At 40.5% G+C, this 19,112-nt stretch overlaps 1 protein-coding gene across 5 annotated transcripts in view; it reads left to right on the top strand.

Annotated features, from left to right (window-relative positions):
* Window positions 1-11,707: 11,707 nt before the first annotated feature.
* The window catches only part of LOC135780979 (protein NLRC3-like), a 58,488-nt gene continuing 51,083 nt past the window's right edge, over window positions 11,708-19,112 (top strand). For all 5 annotated transcript variants that reach the window (XR_010545050.1, XM_065291283.1, XM_065291286.1 and 2 more), the window contains exon 1: window positions 11,708-11,797. The gene's annotated coding sequence lies outside the window, so the exon portion shown is untranslated. The remainder of the gene's footprint in view (window positions 11,798-19,112) is intronic.

The following is a 19,112-nucleotide window of genomic DNA, read 5'->3' on the forward strand; positions in this document are numbered from 1 at the left end:
AAACAAAACAGTCCCGCATCAGATTGCGTTGCATTTTTGCTGTTGCAAAGAGGCCATTGTGATCTTCACCATCGTGTTTGGCTCCAGGAATATGGTTGACCTGAAAACTCTTTACTGGTTGGCAAGAATGCCAAATTTATTCTCTAGCACCCTTCGTACTCTAGAGAGATGGTAGTTGTGTTTTGTCTGCCTGATTGGATATGGCTTCATGAGGTCATGTCTTAAGGGATTATTTTCTCTCAAAACATGGTTTGGAGACAAAATAAAATCATTGGGTGACATGGTTGTTCTCAACCCGTGTAGTGTGACCTCCTGTTGTGGGTCATTCACATTGTGTCATGTGGTGTGAACAGCTCAACAACTTCAACACAACTTCTACAATAATGTAGTGTGAACAGCTGGGGAATAGTTGGGGCCCACACTTAAAAGTCATGTAGTCTGTACGAGCCTTTAAAGGCCCCCAATGCTGACTTTAAGTCCAGAGACACAGACCTTTACAGTGCAGTCAGAGCAAATCTGTGCAGACCATCAAAGATGCAAAAGCAGAGTACAAAAGAGAGATGGAGGACCACTTCACAAACAATAACCCACAACGACTCTGGCGAGGGGATTCAGCACCTCACAAATTACAAAAGCAACACTCACAAGACCTTTGATGCCAATGCCTCTCTAGCGGAAGAACTCAACTGCTTTTTTGCTTGTTTTGAGGTAAATTTGTCAGAGACCGTCACACCACACCCACCCGTCCCCATCAGACATGAGCACCCATTCAAAGTACATGAACATGAGGAGCGTCCCCAGGGCTGCTAATCCAAGGAAGGCTGCAGGTCCAGATAGAGTGTCAGGAAAGGGACTTAAAGAATTTGCAGACCGGCCTGCTGCAGTTTTTACAAAGATCTTTAACTTGTCCCTGACAACACCTACCAGGGGCGTCATGCACCAATTTTTTTTAAGGGGGCACAGTGTGCACAGATACAGAAATGTATGCATACACGGACATCAAACGAAATATTATAAAGCTTTCAGTCTTTTCCTTGGCACTATTTTGAGCCTTCCTGCCTTCATGACAAAAACCTTCAAAATAAAAGTGTTGACTAACTTTCATATCAAATACTATTCAATCGGAATAATGACATATTGGCATTTACATCTGGAACGGCATGTTTTGTTTATTCACGTTTTGTTTAATGACTTGTTTAATTGTGTCAATGCATTTTGCACAACAACTGCATAATCCTATAAAATGAATGTAATTTTAAATCCATAAAGTTTATAAACAACGAACATTACATAAGCTATAGCCAGGTGATTGATTTTAATGTTCAATAATGATTCAAAAATTTTTTAGATAAAAATTATTAGAGAAATTGATTTTTGCATTCAACTTTACCTCATGTGAACATGTGTGATATTCTGCGTCCTTGTGAACTTTGGCGAACTTTGGCGTTGTACCAAGAAAATGAATCTAGAAATCTCTACTAATATAACGTTGAGACGGTCACATTTTAAACCATACAACCATACACAGAGGGGGTTAACTGCACATTACCGTACGGTTTGGAAATGTTGTGAACGTTTCTTCCACGTTTTAATTCCTCAGATAGAAAATGCGGCAGCAACAGCAAAGAGCTCGTGAACGCGCTCAGACGTTGATGACATCAGCGACTGCACTGAATGCATCGCCTGCCGCCAGCATAAAGTAATGTAACACGATCAAAACACGATCAAAACGGCGAAAATCTCCGAAAAATGACAAGGATGCAGCACATAAGTAATAATATTGTGCATATTAAACAGATTAAAAGACAAATAACAGATTAATGGACGCTTCTTTGATTTTGAGGCTCAAAAAACCAAGGGGGCATGTGCCCCCTCAGTTTGAATGGGCATGACGCCTCTGACACCTACATCCCATCCTGCCTGAAGACAGCAGCAGTCATCCCAATACCAAAGACAACTCATATGTGATCTCAATGATTACAGCCTGGTGGAAATTACCCCAGTTAATATGAAAAGCTTCAAGAGGTTGATCCAGCAGAACATTAAACACCTTTGACCAACATCAGTTTACATATAGAGCCAATCGTTCCAAAGATGCCATCGCCACTTCTCCAATTTAAACCATCGGGCAACTATGGCCTTTTTCACACAGACAATACGGAAAATACACGGAAAATGCATCCAGGATTTGTCCGGGGTTGTTTGATATTTGGTTTATTCACACTGTCAATGATTTTTCAGAATCTGTGTGTGCATTCACAAGAGATCCTACAGATGTTTTGTGCCATTCTAATTTTGATTGTTAAACCATCTTGACTGTGATGATTTAAAATTGCCCAAAATTCCCAGAGATTCATGATTTTTGATACATTTTAGAATTTTGGTTTCAGTTTTTTTTTTACTTGAAGGCAGTAGTCCAAAATTATATATTGACATAAAGGTATGTATTAGTTTATATTAAGATAAATGGAGGGCCAAAAATGTTAGTTATAATGGTTTTCATTGTAGCATTTTTGTCCCTATCACATGTCGGTTTTTGCATAGCTTAGCCATTTTTTAAATATTTAGTTTTTTTTCTGTTAAAAACATGGGTTAATGTAAAAATATTGGCATATAAAGGGTACATATAAATATTTGATATGCATGTTTCAGGCAGAAGTACTTTTAAAGCATTGACTCCTTTAAAGTGGAAACAAAAATATTGATGTATGATATTTTAGAGCAGTTTTTGGAAAGGTACTTCACTTTATTCGCACAACCACCTTCACATATTTTATTTTATTTAGTGTGTGTTGTCTTAGACAACTCTTTTTGTGACTAACTCTAAATGTGATTTGTGCTTTAATTTTGCTGTAGCAGCCAAAGGCAGAGGGAACACCGGTTCCCTTTCGAGAACGGTCTCTCGACATTGCGTCAGTAGCTGACGACCCGTCTCAGCACACAGCTCTCAGTCCTTTCTCTTGAAGGTGCTCGTCACACACGAGCTGCAGACAGTGAAGGGCAGACCGAGCAGTGCAAAACACCCCGCCCTATAAGCTTCCCCCGAACTGAGGATATAGAAGCGGGGCGGCGACGTTCATAAGCATCCCTTCCCCACATATGCAGTGCGGAATATGCCACAGTGTGCACAATACATTCACAATAAACTAAATCCCAGGAATTCTCTGTATTATGTTATCACAGCGTGCTTTGGCCACTTCCCTGCGCGCTACGGTCACTGCTCAGACATGACAGACCTCATTTCAGCGGGGCCTGTCGTGGACGAGCACGGCGCGCGCCCCCTTGTACATTGCAAAACCCTTTCACAAGTTGTTTTGCCTGTACAAGCGCTGCGCCGTGGCTGTTTACTAGAGTAAGCATAATTTTGTTGGTGTCTGGCTTGTACAATAAAGCGCACTTTGGCCGATTCTCACGGGTTTCGGAAAAAAATGAGCCTGTTCATAGCGGTTTGCCTTGCGAAGCACATGCTTCCCTTGCGCGCGCTCAGGCTACGTATGCCGTCGAGTGTGACGTAATACGGTGAGGGGTCTGCTTGCAACTTGGCTATCAGCTACGAAACAGCGTGAATAGAGAGTGAACATTGCCCTCAGCGTGTGTGGTTCATGCAGCAATGCACTGGAATTCTTGCGTCCCCCTGGCTGTTCCGGGTGACGACGGGAATTCGTGTTAGCTGTTGGGCTCTGATGTGTTGCGTCTGATGGCCGCTGAAACACAGCGGACCATCGTAGATTCAAGCAGCATTTATTCAGTTCACTATGTGTACGTGGGGAACCAATATGTATGATATATATACGATTTATAACCCCTTGCGGACAAACACAGCGCATAGCGCCCGGCCTCGCTCTCGTTGTGCCCGTTACACACGCGCTACGGAGAGAAAAAAGGCAAATTATATCGAGTGTGATCCCTCGCCCAGCGTAGCGATCGTTTCCGATGTTTAATACATAACATTAAACCCTACTCGCAAATATGCCCGTCACACGGGCTACATAACGAAGGGGGTAACTGTTATGTAGTCTTGCATCGAGGAGAGAGATATTCTCTCTCCTCGCTCTGTGTCTAGTTAGTACGAGCTGATACGGATGCATATTTTTAAAGCGTTATGCCCCAGCTGTGCAGCAGCGAGTTGCTGCCATGTATTGCACGTGCATGAATGTAGGTGAAGTACACAATGTCCCCGTAATTCGGCGATATTTTTACCTCACGCGCCTGTGATATACAGCGGTCACCCCGCAAAAACATGCCTAACTGGCACCCTGCGTGCGCGTGCCAGCTGTTGCAAGTGTTTCTATGTTAAAGGAGATGTCTCTCCTTTTTCCGAGTGCTGGGTCTGTCCCCGTCAAGCAGCGTATGGCTGCAGACCCTACTCCTACGAAATTGTAGTAAAGTGTATCCATGGTGTCTGCTGCAGACCCAGACTTGGTTTTCCACAGTATGTAACTGGCCGTTACTTTGTGTTTCAGTGTATGAGAATACAATGTATTCTCTTTCCGCTGAGCTCTGTATCCAGCTCTGTCCAACAGCGAGCGGCTGCAGACCCTGGCTCTCTCTACAGTTCTGTGTATCTACAGCACATATCCTGTGCCCAATAGCGGATCGCTCCGCTACATTGTTCATGCACGTCCGCGTTGCGCACTGTGCAGTACAGTTCAGGAGTTCATAACGTCCACGCACTACGGTGGCGTTCCGCGCACACTCCTGCGTTACACAGCAGCATAGTTTCCCAAACACAGTGTGCAACTGGCACCCTGCGTGTGCGCGGCAAGCTGTTGGTAAGTGTTCCTATGTGCGTGGAATCTAATCTTTCCACGTTTGTATCCTGCATCCAGCCCTCCCAAGTGGTGTGCTGTGGCAGGTTTGACTGGTCGTGCCCGACATATAAACCTCTGTGGTTCAGCCGTAGCTCCAGGCACATACATGCCTCGCTCAGTCTTCCATGGGTTCGTAGCATCCTTGACCCACCACACATGCCTGTGTTTAGCGGCGGGTTCTTATATAGCGGACAGCATGTAATGGGCACCCGCATGCGTGCGGCGAGCCATTGCTAGACATGTTCTTATGGGGCCCAACACTCCGATCATTCGGCAGTGTTTACCCCCTTTTTTCCTAGCCGTATGGGTTTGGCTGAATCCTTTTACTTTTTTCGGGATTCTGTGTTAATTTGACGTCACACCACCCAAGTTGGCGTGGTCATGTCACAATTTCGGTGCAGTGCGCCGGTTCCTGGTCCAGCAATTGTGACTGTGCATCGGAGTACGTGCCTGACGAGTGGGTTAGAGCGGCTTGTATAGCTGCTACTATCTCGGCCAAGGGCGATGGTTATATTGGGATCGAAGCCCTAAGTGCACGGTTTAGTGCACTTATGGCGGTGCTTCATGATGGTATTGTTTGGACGCACATGTTCACTGGCTGCGGCGCTTTCTCATTTAAGAGTGGGCAGCTGCACTTCATACTCCTAGATATTGCGACCGGCTGCAGGAGCACTCTTTTTCTTGAGTGATTTTCTCTGTGTGTGTGGGCATAGGAGGACAGTCTGCACGCCAGCTATATGTTGTGTGCTTGGTTGTGGTTCGGACTCGGGCTCGATGCGAACCCGTCTCTCTCAGGAGCGTGCACTAGTTGTGTGTCTGCTCTGAGCTGTTCCACCCGGGGCACTATTGTGCTGGCGGCGGACGCCCCTAGTATGCCACATGTTGCCCTGATCCCCCTTTGACACTGTTAAGTGGCCAGGTGTTGGCAGCCGCTCGACTATCTGCTCCCCATTTGGTATCTCATGTCCCGCTCGCCACAGATGTGGCACGGATGTGGCTGAGGGTGTTAGCTGATTTGAGTTTGGTTCGGGCTTACTGGATCTGTGCACAACAAGGAGAGAATACACGCTTTGTGCTTCTACCAGTTGCACTCCCATAGTGAACACATTATGCTTGGCCAAGCGCCAGCAGTTGTGTGCTCCAGTTGGGTTTTTGCTGCTGGTAAGCGCGGAACTGGAGAGAGGATCAGTTATTCAGGTCCTCGAGCTGACCGAATCAGCTGCGGTTCTGTAAGGGCACTGCAGCACGCTGTACACTCTGTTTGTGGGGGTGTTATGTGATGGTTTAGACTCGATCGTGTTGTGCTTTGAGACGCATACGAGAGTCGCGAGCCCTTTCTACTCAGCTCCCCTCTTATGCTGTACACATAAGGGTGTGAAGTGAATGCATATGACCCGGTATGGTGTCCCGTGTCGAGTGTTCTACCTTTACAACAGCGGGTAGTTGGGCGCGATACAGGCTATCTACCTCGAGGATTAGAATTAAGTGAGTGAAGCGGTCACCTCGCTCCCCTTATGTTTACCCGTTAGGGATTAGGTGCCTCAATCCACCCGCAGCGCTGTTAGAGCGTAGCCGGTTGGAATCTGCCTTCTATTATGGCTCTAAATGAGCTATGCCCGGCTAGGCTTTATTAGTTCATCTGAGTGCTCGACCCCGACACAGCAGTCTGAGCAGTTCTTTGTGCCACAGCGGCAGTGTTTGGAGCAGACTCTTTGTAAATAGAGGATATTGCTTTGGATGCGGATGCATTTGCTGGGGCTTTCCGAGCTTTCTCGGCGAGTTACTCTCGCCCCATCTTGCAGTCAGCTGCTTGGTTGGGTGCTGAGGGAGGGCGACACGTCGCCTCCACTCTCAGGTTGTGGTGTGTGTCGGCAGTCGCGTGGTTAACGTGTATTGACAGTGTGTACCTCATGTTGCCAGCACTACTGTGTTACTGCTGATGTCGAGGTATGGAGCTGTATTCACTTCATCTTCGTTTCTTTCACACTATCCTGATGTGCATCTTATGCTACGCCAACAGATGCCGAATGCAGGTATGCTTGCTATAGCTTGCGTTGTGCTAAGCCTGACCGTTTGGTCTTTTGTTGCATTGTGCTTATCTGCTGCCCTGGGTAGTGCAGCGATAAGATCTATATGCTGGCTGTGTCTGTATGTACTCTGCCCTTGGTCAGGGCGAGTTTCTGATTGGGTCCCTAGAGGCATCCAGTCTTTTTCACGTTGGCTTACGCCGACTGGGCTAGGACTGTGTTATGTGCTACTGCTAAGCACTGTGGTGCAGGGGTTTGAGTAAACTCCACTGGGGCTGCTCTTCGCTGTTCTCACGGCGCGGTTCTATACAGTCTCCCATAGCGTCAGCTACTGACGCAATGTCGAGAGACCGTTCCTGAGAAACGGGAACGAGACATTGCGTAAGCTGCCGTGTCACTGCTCAGATCAGCTCCTCTGTTGTTCAGTCGAAATGATCTGTCGATATGCCTTAGAGACGGTCGTTATATAGCGGCGAAAGCCACGCCTCTATACGTCATCATGACAGGCATTAGCCAGTACACTTGCGTTGTTCTATAAAAAAGCTTCAGAATCGGAAGAGAGGAGGACCTCTCCCATAGCGTCAGCTACTGACGAAATGTCTCGTTCCCGTTTCTCAGGGAACCGAGGTTACGATAGTAACCGAGACGTTTTTTAAACAGACTGCATTAGTGATATTAGGGACTGGATGGCACATAACTTTCTTATGCTAAACTCCAATAAGACAGAGATACTTATTATTGAACCAAATCGCTCCAAACATAATATGTCAGATTACAAGTTACCCATAGATGGCTGCACGATGGTGCAATCTTCCACTGTTAAGAACTTAGGCGTGATGTTCGACAGCAATCTATCTTTCGATAGCCATATCTCCAACGTCTGCCGCACAGCATTCTTCCATCTTAGAAATATCTCAAAAATACACCATATGCTGTCTGCATCAGATGCAGGAAAGCTTATCCATGCTTTTATGACCTCTAGAATAGACTATTGTAAATCGTTACTCGGGGGATGTCACACAAATCAGGTAAACAAGTTACAGCTGGTTCAAAACGCCGCCCCAAGAGTGCTTACTCGATCAAAAAAGTATGACCACATTAGTCCAATTCTGGCATCTTTAAACTGGCTACCAGTTAAATATCGCATACAATTTAAAATATTACTAATCATCTACAAAGCCTTTAATGGCTGAGCACCCTTGTATATTAAAGAATTACTGTCAGAATACAATCCACCACGTACACTGCGATCACAAAATTCTGGCCACTTAATTATCCCTAGAATATCTAAAGTGTCTAAAGGTGGTAGATCCTTCTCCTACTTAGCCCCTAAACTCTGGAATGATTTACCAAATAATGTTCGAGTATCAGACACAGTCGATCAATTGAAAGCTAAACTTAAGACATTCTTCTTTAACAAAGCTTTCACATAAAATGTCCAGTAAATGTACTTATCCCACAATAGTTAGTTTGACTAGAACAAAGCACTCACATACCTCACATTGGGTAATATACTTATGCCGCAATAGTTAGCCTGTCTGGAACCGAGCTGACTTAAACCACTATACTGTATGACACTTGCATTACATGTGAACAGCCCCTATGCTAATAGGATTCTGTTTATCTCTCCCTGTCTCGTCCTCAACCCTGAGGACAATGAGACAAACAGACCCAGTTCCTGCACCCGTGAAGGTCATCACACCACTGATCTAATGACCGTCCTTCTAGGAGATGCCCAGCCGATGCCTGACCAGCGACCACCGGCGGAACCAGTTTAATTCGCATAGCCGTTCACATACCCGATAGTATTTATATATATAAATATATATGCATCTCTCTCAAGGGTTTTTTCCCTCCTAGGAGTTTTCCCCCTGGACTAGCCAGGAGGGTTTTTCTCCTAGGGGGGGGGGTTCATACCCTGGAGAGTCCGCCACCTTTGGCTTAACTTACTACTTTACTGTATACGTTATATTATTACTGTGCTGGTTTTTCTATGCTTTTCATACATCTATTAATTTAAAAGTGCTTTTAAACAATTAACTATTGTGAAAAGTGCTATATAAATAAAATTGAATTGAATTGAACTTTTAAATTATTGTTTTTATCATTATTTTACTGACTTTAAGTCAGCCTACTTATAGACAATGACTCTCTTGGCAATGTGCATGTAAAACACTGTTTTATTGGACACTAACAAGTGAAAATAGTTAGGTTAGATACATTTGAGTACCCCTGTTTTGTTAAAAATCGATAGCTGTAATGATTCTGTGCGGAAAGAAACCCGTGAGTCACGAAGGTCCGCCCGACAGCGACGATATATCGCGTTAATGATTACAATGTGGTAAAAAGATGAATGAACGGATAATTAATTTTAAAGCTTGTAATTTTATTCTTAAGACAAACATTTAAGGTGTTCTTAAGTAAATATTTAAGAACTTCTTAAGAAATGTTCGAGAATTGCACTTAGGTACATTCCTTCAAACTTTTTAAAATTTATCTAAAGAACTTTCATATTTTTTGTCTTTAGAATGTTTTCTTGAATCCAGCCCAAGATCACAACAGAAGTGACGTGAATAGTGACGTGTGCAAAACTGTTCCAAGTCTGCTCTTTACAGCTTTGGGCCCTTGCGCACTTATTCTACTAAGTGCACTTTCAACAAGTGTCCACTTCGAGGAAGACCTAAGGGCCTAGTGGGAATATTGGGACAGGGCCTTGCACGCTGATTTCGCTTTACGCCCCAGAAGTCATTGCAGCAAAACAATGGAGGTCAGGTGACCAACAGGAAGATTGCACCCATCTCAATTCTTACAAGTGCGTTCTGTGTTCTCGCGACCTTCCGAGTTTGTTCTTCCAAGGTCGCCTGGCAAGATCTCCACAAGAACCCAAGTCCGTTCTTTGCGATCTTGAAATTGAAAAACAGCCAGAGTTGCGCTCAGCACATGATATTCCGTGCGCAAGCAGAGAGATACGCGCTCGATCATTATATTAATTTACTTTTGCGCTACAATTATGCGCTCTCGACATTTGACAGGGAAAATAACGCCATAAGGAGTGGTTCCGTAGGAAGCATTTCAAGGTCCTGGAGTGGGCTAGCCAGTCTCTAAACCTGAACCCAATAGAAAATCTAGGGAGGGAGCTGAAACTTTGTGTTGCCCTGCGACAGCCCCAAAACCTGAAGGTTCTGGAGAAGAAATGTATGCCAAAATCCCTGCTGCAGTGTGTGCAAACCTGATGAAGAACTACAGGAAATGTCTGACATCTGTAATTGTAAATAATTGTAAACCAAAGATTCAGCACAACCTTTCCATTCAGCTAGGTTCCTCGACCATCATGCCTTCCAGGACGGCAAAAACCTGGGAGTGGTCATTGATGATCGGTTTAGCTTCACGGAGCATGTTGCCAGGAACGCTCGCTCTTGTAGATTCATCCTCTAAGATATTAGGGAAATTAGACCTTTCCTAGATGAGCATGCTATGCAGGTCCTGGTCCAAGCTCTTGTCCTGTCCAGGCTGGACTACTGCAATGCGCTACTGGCAGGGCTTCCAGCCTGCACGACCAAACCCCTACAGATGATTCAGAATGCAGCGGCAAGAGTGGTCTTCAATGAGCCAAAGAGGGCGCACTTCACTCCTCTCTTTGTCAAGTTACACTGGCTTCCTATAGCAGCTCGCAACAAATTTAAGGCTCTGCTCCTGGCCTTTAAAACCACCACAGCACCCCCTTACCTTCGCTTACTTATAGAGCCTTGTGTACCCTCTCGATCACTGCGCTCTGCCACTGAGCGACGGCTTGTGGTGCCATCTCAAAAAAGGGAAGAAAACACTAGCGTGTACCTTCTCAGGAACTGTTCCACAACTGTGGAATGATCTGCCGGTCGTGACACGATCTGCTGACACTGTAGCTGTCTTTAAGACGCGGCTAAAAACCCATCTCTTCCGCCATTACCTCACTTCCTAATAACAGATTTACTCTCTTTAGTTACCTTTCTCTTTCTCTTTTTCTCTATTTACCTTCCTCTTTATCTTTAAAAAAAAAGACTAACGAACCCTTGGCTATGTATATTGTGTTGGATTTGATGAGACTATTTCCAGTGCACTTATGTATTGCTGTTCTTGTGTTGCCATAATTGCTTCTATTGTTTACCTCACTTGTAAGTTGCTTTGGACAAAAGCGTCTGCTAAATGACAAAATATAAATGTAAATGTAAACAAAGGTTTCTGTACCAAATATTAAATTAGATTTTTCTGTTGTTTTAAATACTTCTTTCGTGCCATAAAGTGGAAATTAATTATTTAAAATGAATACAATGTGATTTTCTGGATTTTTTAGATTATGTCTCTCAAATTTGAGTTGTACCTACAATAAAAATTTCAGATCTCTACATTCTTTGTAAGTGGAAAACTTGAAAAATCAGCAGTGTATCAAAAACTTGTTCTCCACACTGTATAGACACCCAAATGAAAGGTATGATAGCAATTCAAACCACCGAAAATTCCCCAAAAACTTTTAAACATTTTGTACAGCTTTTAACACATTAACCAAACAATGGGTTTTTTCAACCCAACAAAAAGTTAGTTTTACCCAACATATGGGTTAAAAATCAACGTTGGTTTTATCCATATTTTACCCAATGTTGGGTTACAAATCAACCCAATCTAGCTTATCAGGTTAAAACTTTTTCGTGATTTAACTTTAATACATTTTTTGCTACTTACATTTTCAAAACTTTAAACTCACTGCATGTGTAACTTGACCAGCCATTTATTCAAACCTGTTATGTTACATTCTTTAAACTGTAAATGTTTCATAAGTTCTGACATGTGATAACTTGTCCGGAGTATAGTGAAAATTTCCAAGAAAAACACTCCCACATTCTTTTCATATAAATGAAGAGTAAAAGGATTTTTGGTTGCAGTGCTTCACAAGACTGAAGATCTACAAACATCATAATTTTTAAGGTAAGTTAGTAAATATTAGATTTGGAATACTAACTTATATGTAAAAAGATTTATTTTACTGCATGCATGCCTTTATATCTTATGGAGCATCTTTAGCTTAAACTAGAGTAAACATTATCATTTGTGCAGCATCAAACAACCTTGTGCAACATCAAAACATTTATTTTCATTCAGAGCTTTATTTATTTTTGACTCTTTTATTGTATTGTTATCAGCATTAATATATTGTAATACACATTAGTTGTAGCATTTCATGGGGTGGGCCAAGGTTATATTTGTAGTTTGGACAAAGTGTCAACATCATCTCACAACCATCCACTCCGCTGATATTCTTCTTTTGTACCAGCCTCGCTCTAAACTCAAAACACTGGGTGGGAGGTTGTTCTCTTGTGTTGTTCCAGGTTGTGTAATTCTTTACATTTTGCTATAGGAATGCTCCATTTTTTTATTGTTATTCAAAACATATCTTTTTAACTAAGCTTTTAACTTATAATTTTATAGTTCCTGTTGCCATTATTTATTGTGCTGTCATTATGGGGTAGTGTTGTTTCTTTTTATTGCTTTTACTGTTGTAGCACCTTGATTGTAAGAAAGGCGCAATACTAATTAAAGGTATTAATAGTAAGTTTATGCATTAAATGAGATAGCTTTGATGACATGTTATTACCTTAAAAAGAGTTGATACATACTTCTTTAATCTTAGTGCATGCCCTTAATCGAGCGGTGGCACTTTTATAGCACTTAGCTTAGCCCAGTTCATTCAATGCTAACAAACAGAGATGAAGTTAGAAATGACCAAACACATCAACGTTTTCCCTATTTGAAACGAGTAGTTGTACGACTAAAAATGGTGGCACAAAATATAACGTGGCCCTTTTCTAAGCGGCTTAAAAAGGGTAACTATAATGTATGGCGGAATAGCACTTTAGGGAGTACTCCCCCTCTCTCTCTCATTTCCTTCAATAGAACAAGCGTGTCTTTTACTTCTACCTGTGCTTGCTAGTAGCAAACTGCAAGAGATCATTTGCAATGACTGACTTTGTAGACGATGACGACTGGTTTGTAGCAGACCCAGACAGTGTTCGAATTATGTCAAAGCTTATGGGGGGGTCCCCTAGCTAAGCCCCACCCCCTTATCATAGGGTCGCTGTGATTTCACAAAGTAAGATGTGATCGTCCTTGATCAGTAATCATCTGGTCCTGGTTTTAATCAAAGAAACCCCAAATTACCCTTAACCCTGTAAGACCCAAATATAGAAAAAAATGAGCAAAACATTTTTTGACCTCCCAGATATTGTTTTAGGAGGCCTCTGATGTAGAAAGGAAAATGTTGTAAATTTGCAACATTGGGCATTGCTGGGAGCAGAACTTCTGTGTTTGTACTTACTTTGTCTGAACAGATATACAGAACATTTAAGCATTCATTGTTTAAGGTTGATTGCTTATTTAGCCCCATAACAGTATATATCATGAGTAATAACCACACAACAATCATAGTTTTATGAATAAGCATTTATTAATAAAAAATATTGGAAAAAAAATATTTACAAAACTTTTCGTAAAAAAAAAAACTGTGGTTTGAAGGCAGTCTGTGTTCACTTACAGTGATAGTCCCTAAAACAGTTCTTTTCATCTGTTAAGCACAGGCGAACATTGCACTTGATACACAGTGTGTTTGTGTATCCATTATTGCAGTGTCTGCAACGTCCTCTCTTTGACTTTTCTGGGAAATGTACAATCATGTCTTTGCGTACATCCAGTGGGGGGTGGTCCGATGACCTCTTGGCTGGGTCTTACATTGTAGTAGATAAACTGAAAGAATAGACAGGGTGGTAGACCATGTGGGTAGAAATCTAAGTATTGCCATTAGCATGCCCATAAGTATTATAATTTCAATGAAGTGATAATCAACATTTCACTACATTCAAACAATACTGTCTATTGCAGCCTATTATGCTCTCTACTTATCATACTAAAGGAACACATGCATCCCCCCAGAGCACTTACAGGTTCACATTCAAGACCATTCGCACCTGTCCCTGGACAATCCAACAGGCATCCCAAAAATTCCAGAACATTCAGAATCTGTTTTTCTATCTCCTAATGCTACTAACAGCTGCTTGGGCAACATTGAGAAAAAATGGCTCAGGATCATTTAGAAGTTAAAAAACTACAAAGATACAGGGAGTTTCAAATACTGCTATAGATGCTGAAGTTTCAAATATCCCATAACATTTTTTCATGTGTTTAATAATGGTCTAAGCTAAACTAAGTAAAACAATTAACAGAAAAACACATTTAGAGCTTAGTTACAATTAATCATGTAACACTACATTTCTACTACATTTATTTTTCAATTTGTGATCATTTGAAAAGTGCTGTGTTCTTATGTAATGTGTAAGGTGCACAGGGTATTTGGATTACCACTCTGACCCAATGTTGTAGAATTACAACATAGACATAACAAGCTCTAAATCAAATTTGATGAAAGTTTACCAAAATAACTAAATATGTACATGTTCTAGACATTGTAATAAACACCCAAAAAAATATTTAAGCAATGTTACTTACTTTGATCCTGACAAATCCAGTCATGCAAAAAAAGGAGATGAGCTCAGCGGGAAGTTTGCAGGTAGAGTGAGTTCATAGCCAGATGACCGGACCTATAAACACTTCTTCTATCCAATAGGATTGTGAGGACAAACAATAGGACCCATTAACTATGTAAATGTGGTTTTGAGAGGAAAAAACATTTGCAGGCATTTTTTTTAATTGTTAAAAGTGATGTTGTAAATTTGCAACCGTGGGTCTTACAGGGTTAACTCAAACTCTAAAACATTTTTTACCCCTCAAATTAGTGTGAAACACTGGCAAGGGCAGAAATTTTACACAGAATAGGGGTGAAATAGGGTGGACCTCATTTTTAAATTACATAATTTTACTATACAGTATAGTAGTGGTTAAATGGATTACATTGCGTTTTTTGAGTCATAGATCGAATACTTTTCAGATCAGCAAAACTGGGGGTGGGAAAATAACATAAGAACAAATTAAGAAATTATGAGCATAAAAAATAGAAAAGAACAAAGTTACAAATAAAGTAAGATATATTTAGGTACATAAATAGAATCAAATGAATAATAACACTGTCTTCTTCATCGTATAATTAATCTGTTTTTAGATACAGAAGTGATTTTCCTTTGTTTTCTGTTGTTTAATTAATATAAATGACAGAAACATAAGCAGATAAGAACTGCTACTTTCAGACCAACACAAACATCTGATTTCTTTCTAAACTGATTGCACTTACTTTAAAACATAACTGAATGTTTTTATGAGAATAGGTGCCAAGACTGTGGTATTTCCAAATAATTTTGTGTTTGCATGCTTTAGGAATCGCGCGTCTCCGTGCGTCCGCTTGTGAGTGTTGCGTCCATTTAAGTATGTGTGCGCGACGCGTCCTTGTCTTTGCGCACATAAAACAGCCCACTTTAACATCTTCCGCTCAAATTGTTTAAAATCGCTTGCATGTTAACATTTGCAAGGTTTAAAAAAACACATGCAAAAGATACTTTCTATAAATATAGTTATTTATTTCTGAATGATGCGTATTTGAGCGATAAACAGGGCCAGACGAAATATGCGGACTTTTTTAGCTTTATCTCTGGAAATGTTTTGGAAAAATCTGCGGAATTCTGCAAAATGATTTTAAATGTTTTAAAAATTATATTAGATAATTTAAGCTATAAATATTACAAAATTGCATCTAAAATAATTACTTTTTAAAGGCTTAAAATGAAAATGAATACACCAAAGCAATGAGTCCTCTGAATTAAACCGGACCAACATGAAGCAGATAATGTGCTTGTCAAGATAGAATGATAGTTTGTATATAAAATGACATGTATTGTTTATTTTGTTATATAATATAGCAGCATAAAAAAGCTTGTATTAATACGTTCTCATTATGAATTAAGCACGTATGAAGATAATTTCATCATTTTTACAACGCAATGTTAACTTCATATTTAACATAACAAGAGAATTCATCTCGTAAACGGATTTGAAATGATGATGTGCTGCTGAGTGCCGACTGTCGCGTCACATAGATGACAATTACACACTGTAAAAAGTAATACCTAGATCTAACTTATAAAAAGTGAGGCAAGTGACTGCATGGGAAGTTTTAGGTTGAGTCAACTTGCAACCTTTTTTAAGTATATTGAACACACTAACATTACTTAATATGAATGCAATAAAATTGAGTTGAGTTAACTAATTGTACTAGTATTACTCAGTTAGATAAACCTACTTTTCTTGGTACAGGTAACATATTTATGGTTAGTTGTTGTTTTTATGCCGTGAGATGAGTGCTAGAAACGTTTATTCAAACAACGCACCCACTCAGTTTCGTTTTGGGCAGCTGTAAAGCGCAACATACTTCAGTATGCAGTCTATGCACAAGCACCAGTCTTCTGAACAATGGTAACTACAAAACTCAAAGAAGAAACAGAAACTCTTTCAAATATCGAAGATAAATGAACATTAAACACTAACAAGTCTTTCTTTTTAGTTAAAAACAAAACAAAAAAAGTTTCAATTCAAATTTCACTCTCCAAATGCAGTCCCATGCAAAGCATGCTGGGAACTGCATGTCCACTGCCTAGTTAGTTGTGTTTACTAAAATAATTCATGTAGTTTTAACACAAAATTATTTAGTTAATTTCTTTCTTACAAATTTAAATCGATTATACATAATAAAATTAAGTTGAATTTACTCAATAATGTGTTAATTTAGAATTAATCAATTTATTCCAATTTTTATTTTATTTTAACTCATATTTTGATTAAAAAAACAAGAATTACAATTTTTTAATACAGTTTAGTCAATTTATTTTTGTTAAATCTACTAAGGCACAGAAACACTTTTTACAGTGCAAGTAAGATCTGCTTAACTTAGTGATAAGTTTTATTTCATCTGAAATATCAAATGGTTCGTGTTCTCTATCATTAAAAACAATCACAGCAAACACGCACAGGGTTTATGTACTTGTCAATGCCGCTCACAGACGCGCGTATGTGTGCTTGTCGTCAATATGGGTTGGTCAAAAACACGCTCAAGTGGAATTTATGTGCCCTGGTGTTAAGTATTAAAGAGATTATCATTTATTATCATTTAAGCGTGATTTCTTCTGCTTCCCCAATAAAATATTTTGTGTGACTGGGTGGACCAGCCGTCAGACTGAGAGGATAGATTTGCCACTGTTTGTCTGTCAATTCCTCCAGAAAACAGCATGAGGCTCACTTGCGAGTTTATTTATTTCAGACAGAAGTCATTTGAATTAGTTTATTGCGAAATTGGGACAAATAAAGACAGTTTCGCTTTGTGACACACAACATGAGAATTTTTAATTTATGTGGTATTTTAATTTTAATAAAAACCAGGGGACCCCCCTAATTTATATTTTTGTGCTTTATGGGGGGTCCCTAAAGGCTTCCGGGACCCCCCCAGACCCCCTTCAATTCGAACACTGGACCCAGAACCATATCTGTTTGAACCCGAGTACACAGATGAGGAACTAGCTCTTATTGACCGTGAGAGGGAAGAAAGATATGAACCAGAACAGACTGGAGCCGGCAAAAGAACACTAGCAAACAGCAATTGGTGGTGCAAGTGTGACTGTTGCGGACAGATGCCGACTGAAATTGAGAGCCTGTGCTGTTTAGAATGGGACCAGGTGTGGCCATCGATGTTGGGGGTCAATGTTGATCCAGAAGACCCTGGACTAATCGCCTGTGTCGCGGCAAGCGACGCGCTTGCAGCAATGATTCACCCGGCAGTTGTCAACTTTTTCTTTCAACGTGACAAAGTCAATTGGAGGAAACGTCCCATGCCGAGTGGACCAGACGGCCAGCTATCCTCTGAGAAAGTGCTATCTGAAACCATCAAAATATGCCTATGTATCATGTTTTCATATATAAATGTAAATACCTATTCTATCGATGTCTTCTCAGTCAAAATAGGTTGGTGTCCTACCGTATAGTACTGCAATGGGCCCTACAGGGCGAAACTTTGGGCAGAGGGAATTGGAAACCACTACCCAGATAGCAATTTTGTTCCGGCCCAGCTCCGGCCCACACAACCAGTTTTTTCCGCGGCCCACATACAACGAAGAATGACGGCCCTACAGTGGCCCAGTTCTGAATTACGAACAAAGGCCACACACGGGCCACAACTGGCCCATGTCTCTGACAGATAATAGCCCATAATTGGCCCAAACCTGGGACAGAACAGGTTCTAACATCGGTACCAGTTCTCAGCCATAGGTCAACCATATTAAAACCAGCATTTAACCAGAACTTCCAAAACTGAGCCATAACTCAGTCTAATCTTGCCCAAATTATATTAATAAATAAATCACACGAAAAATTACTTTCAAATTGTTTGCCTTTTTATTAATTAATAGCACTCAAGTCAATAACACTACAACATTGTATGTGTTAAAACTCTTCTAGTATAAACTGCCAGCAATAAACAAAAATACTAGTTTGTTCAAATACATTATTGGCATGAATCTACCAACAACTTAAATTACAAAGCAATTTCATCCTTAGTAAACAAACAAAAGTTTAGAACAAACTGATAATAAAAAACCTTTGTGACAGTTACATTTGTGTGTTAAACGTAGCTTGCCCAAATTGCCAGCTATACACAAACACAGAAGTTCATTGAAATTAATATATAAGCATGAATAGAAATTTAAATGAATTACCATGGGTAAATAAGTTTAAACCAAACTGAACTTAAAAGTTAGTTAATTAGAAACTTCATGTGTATGTGAAACCAACTCTACAGCCAGCCAGCCAGCCAGCAAAGATACAAGGTCCAGTTAAAGTATTAGCATGAATCTAACTTAGGTAATTTCAAATAAAACGAAAAATTGCAAATCAAATGCAAATCAATAATTGTTATGAAGCAAAAGCCATATAATAAAGTAATTAAAAGCATAATGATATACTTTAAAACAAACATTTAGATAGAGAATTAGAAGATGAACCTTTTAGGATGAACTGCTTCTGTTTTCTTCCTCAAGTTGCTTTGAATGAAAATGTCTGCGTTGAATGTCTAAATAAAATGAAACATAGTTTAGACCTTAAAGAGGTACTTTTCATTTAGATAAAAAGCAAATGAGATATGTTCTCAGCATGTATTTAAAATATATTATATTGGGAATATCCCCATTATTATTTACCAAGAAAATTAAGTCAAATCAATATAAATGAAAGAGAGAAGAACCATATACTGCACGTCTAA

The sequence above is a fragment of the Paramisgurnus dabryanus genome, chromosome 23, assembly GCF_030506205.2.
Source record: "Paramisgurnus dabryanus chromosome 23, PD_genome_1.1, whole genome shotgun sequence".
Classification (NCBI taxonomy): Eukaryota; Metazoa; Chordata; class Actinopteri; order Cypriniformes; family Cobitidae; genus Paramisgurnus; species Paramisgurnus dabryanus.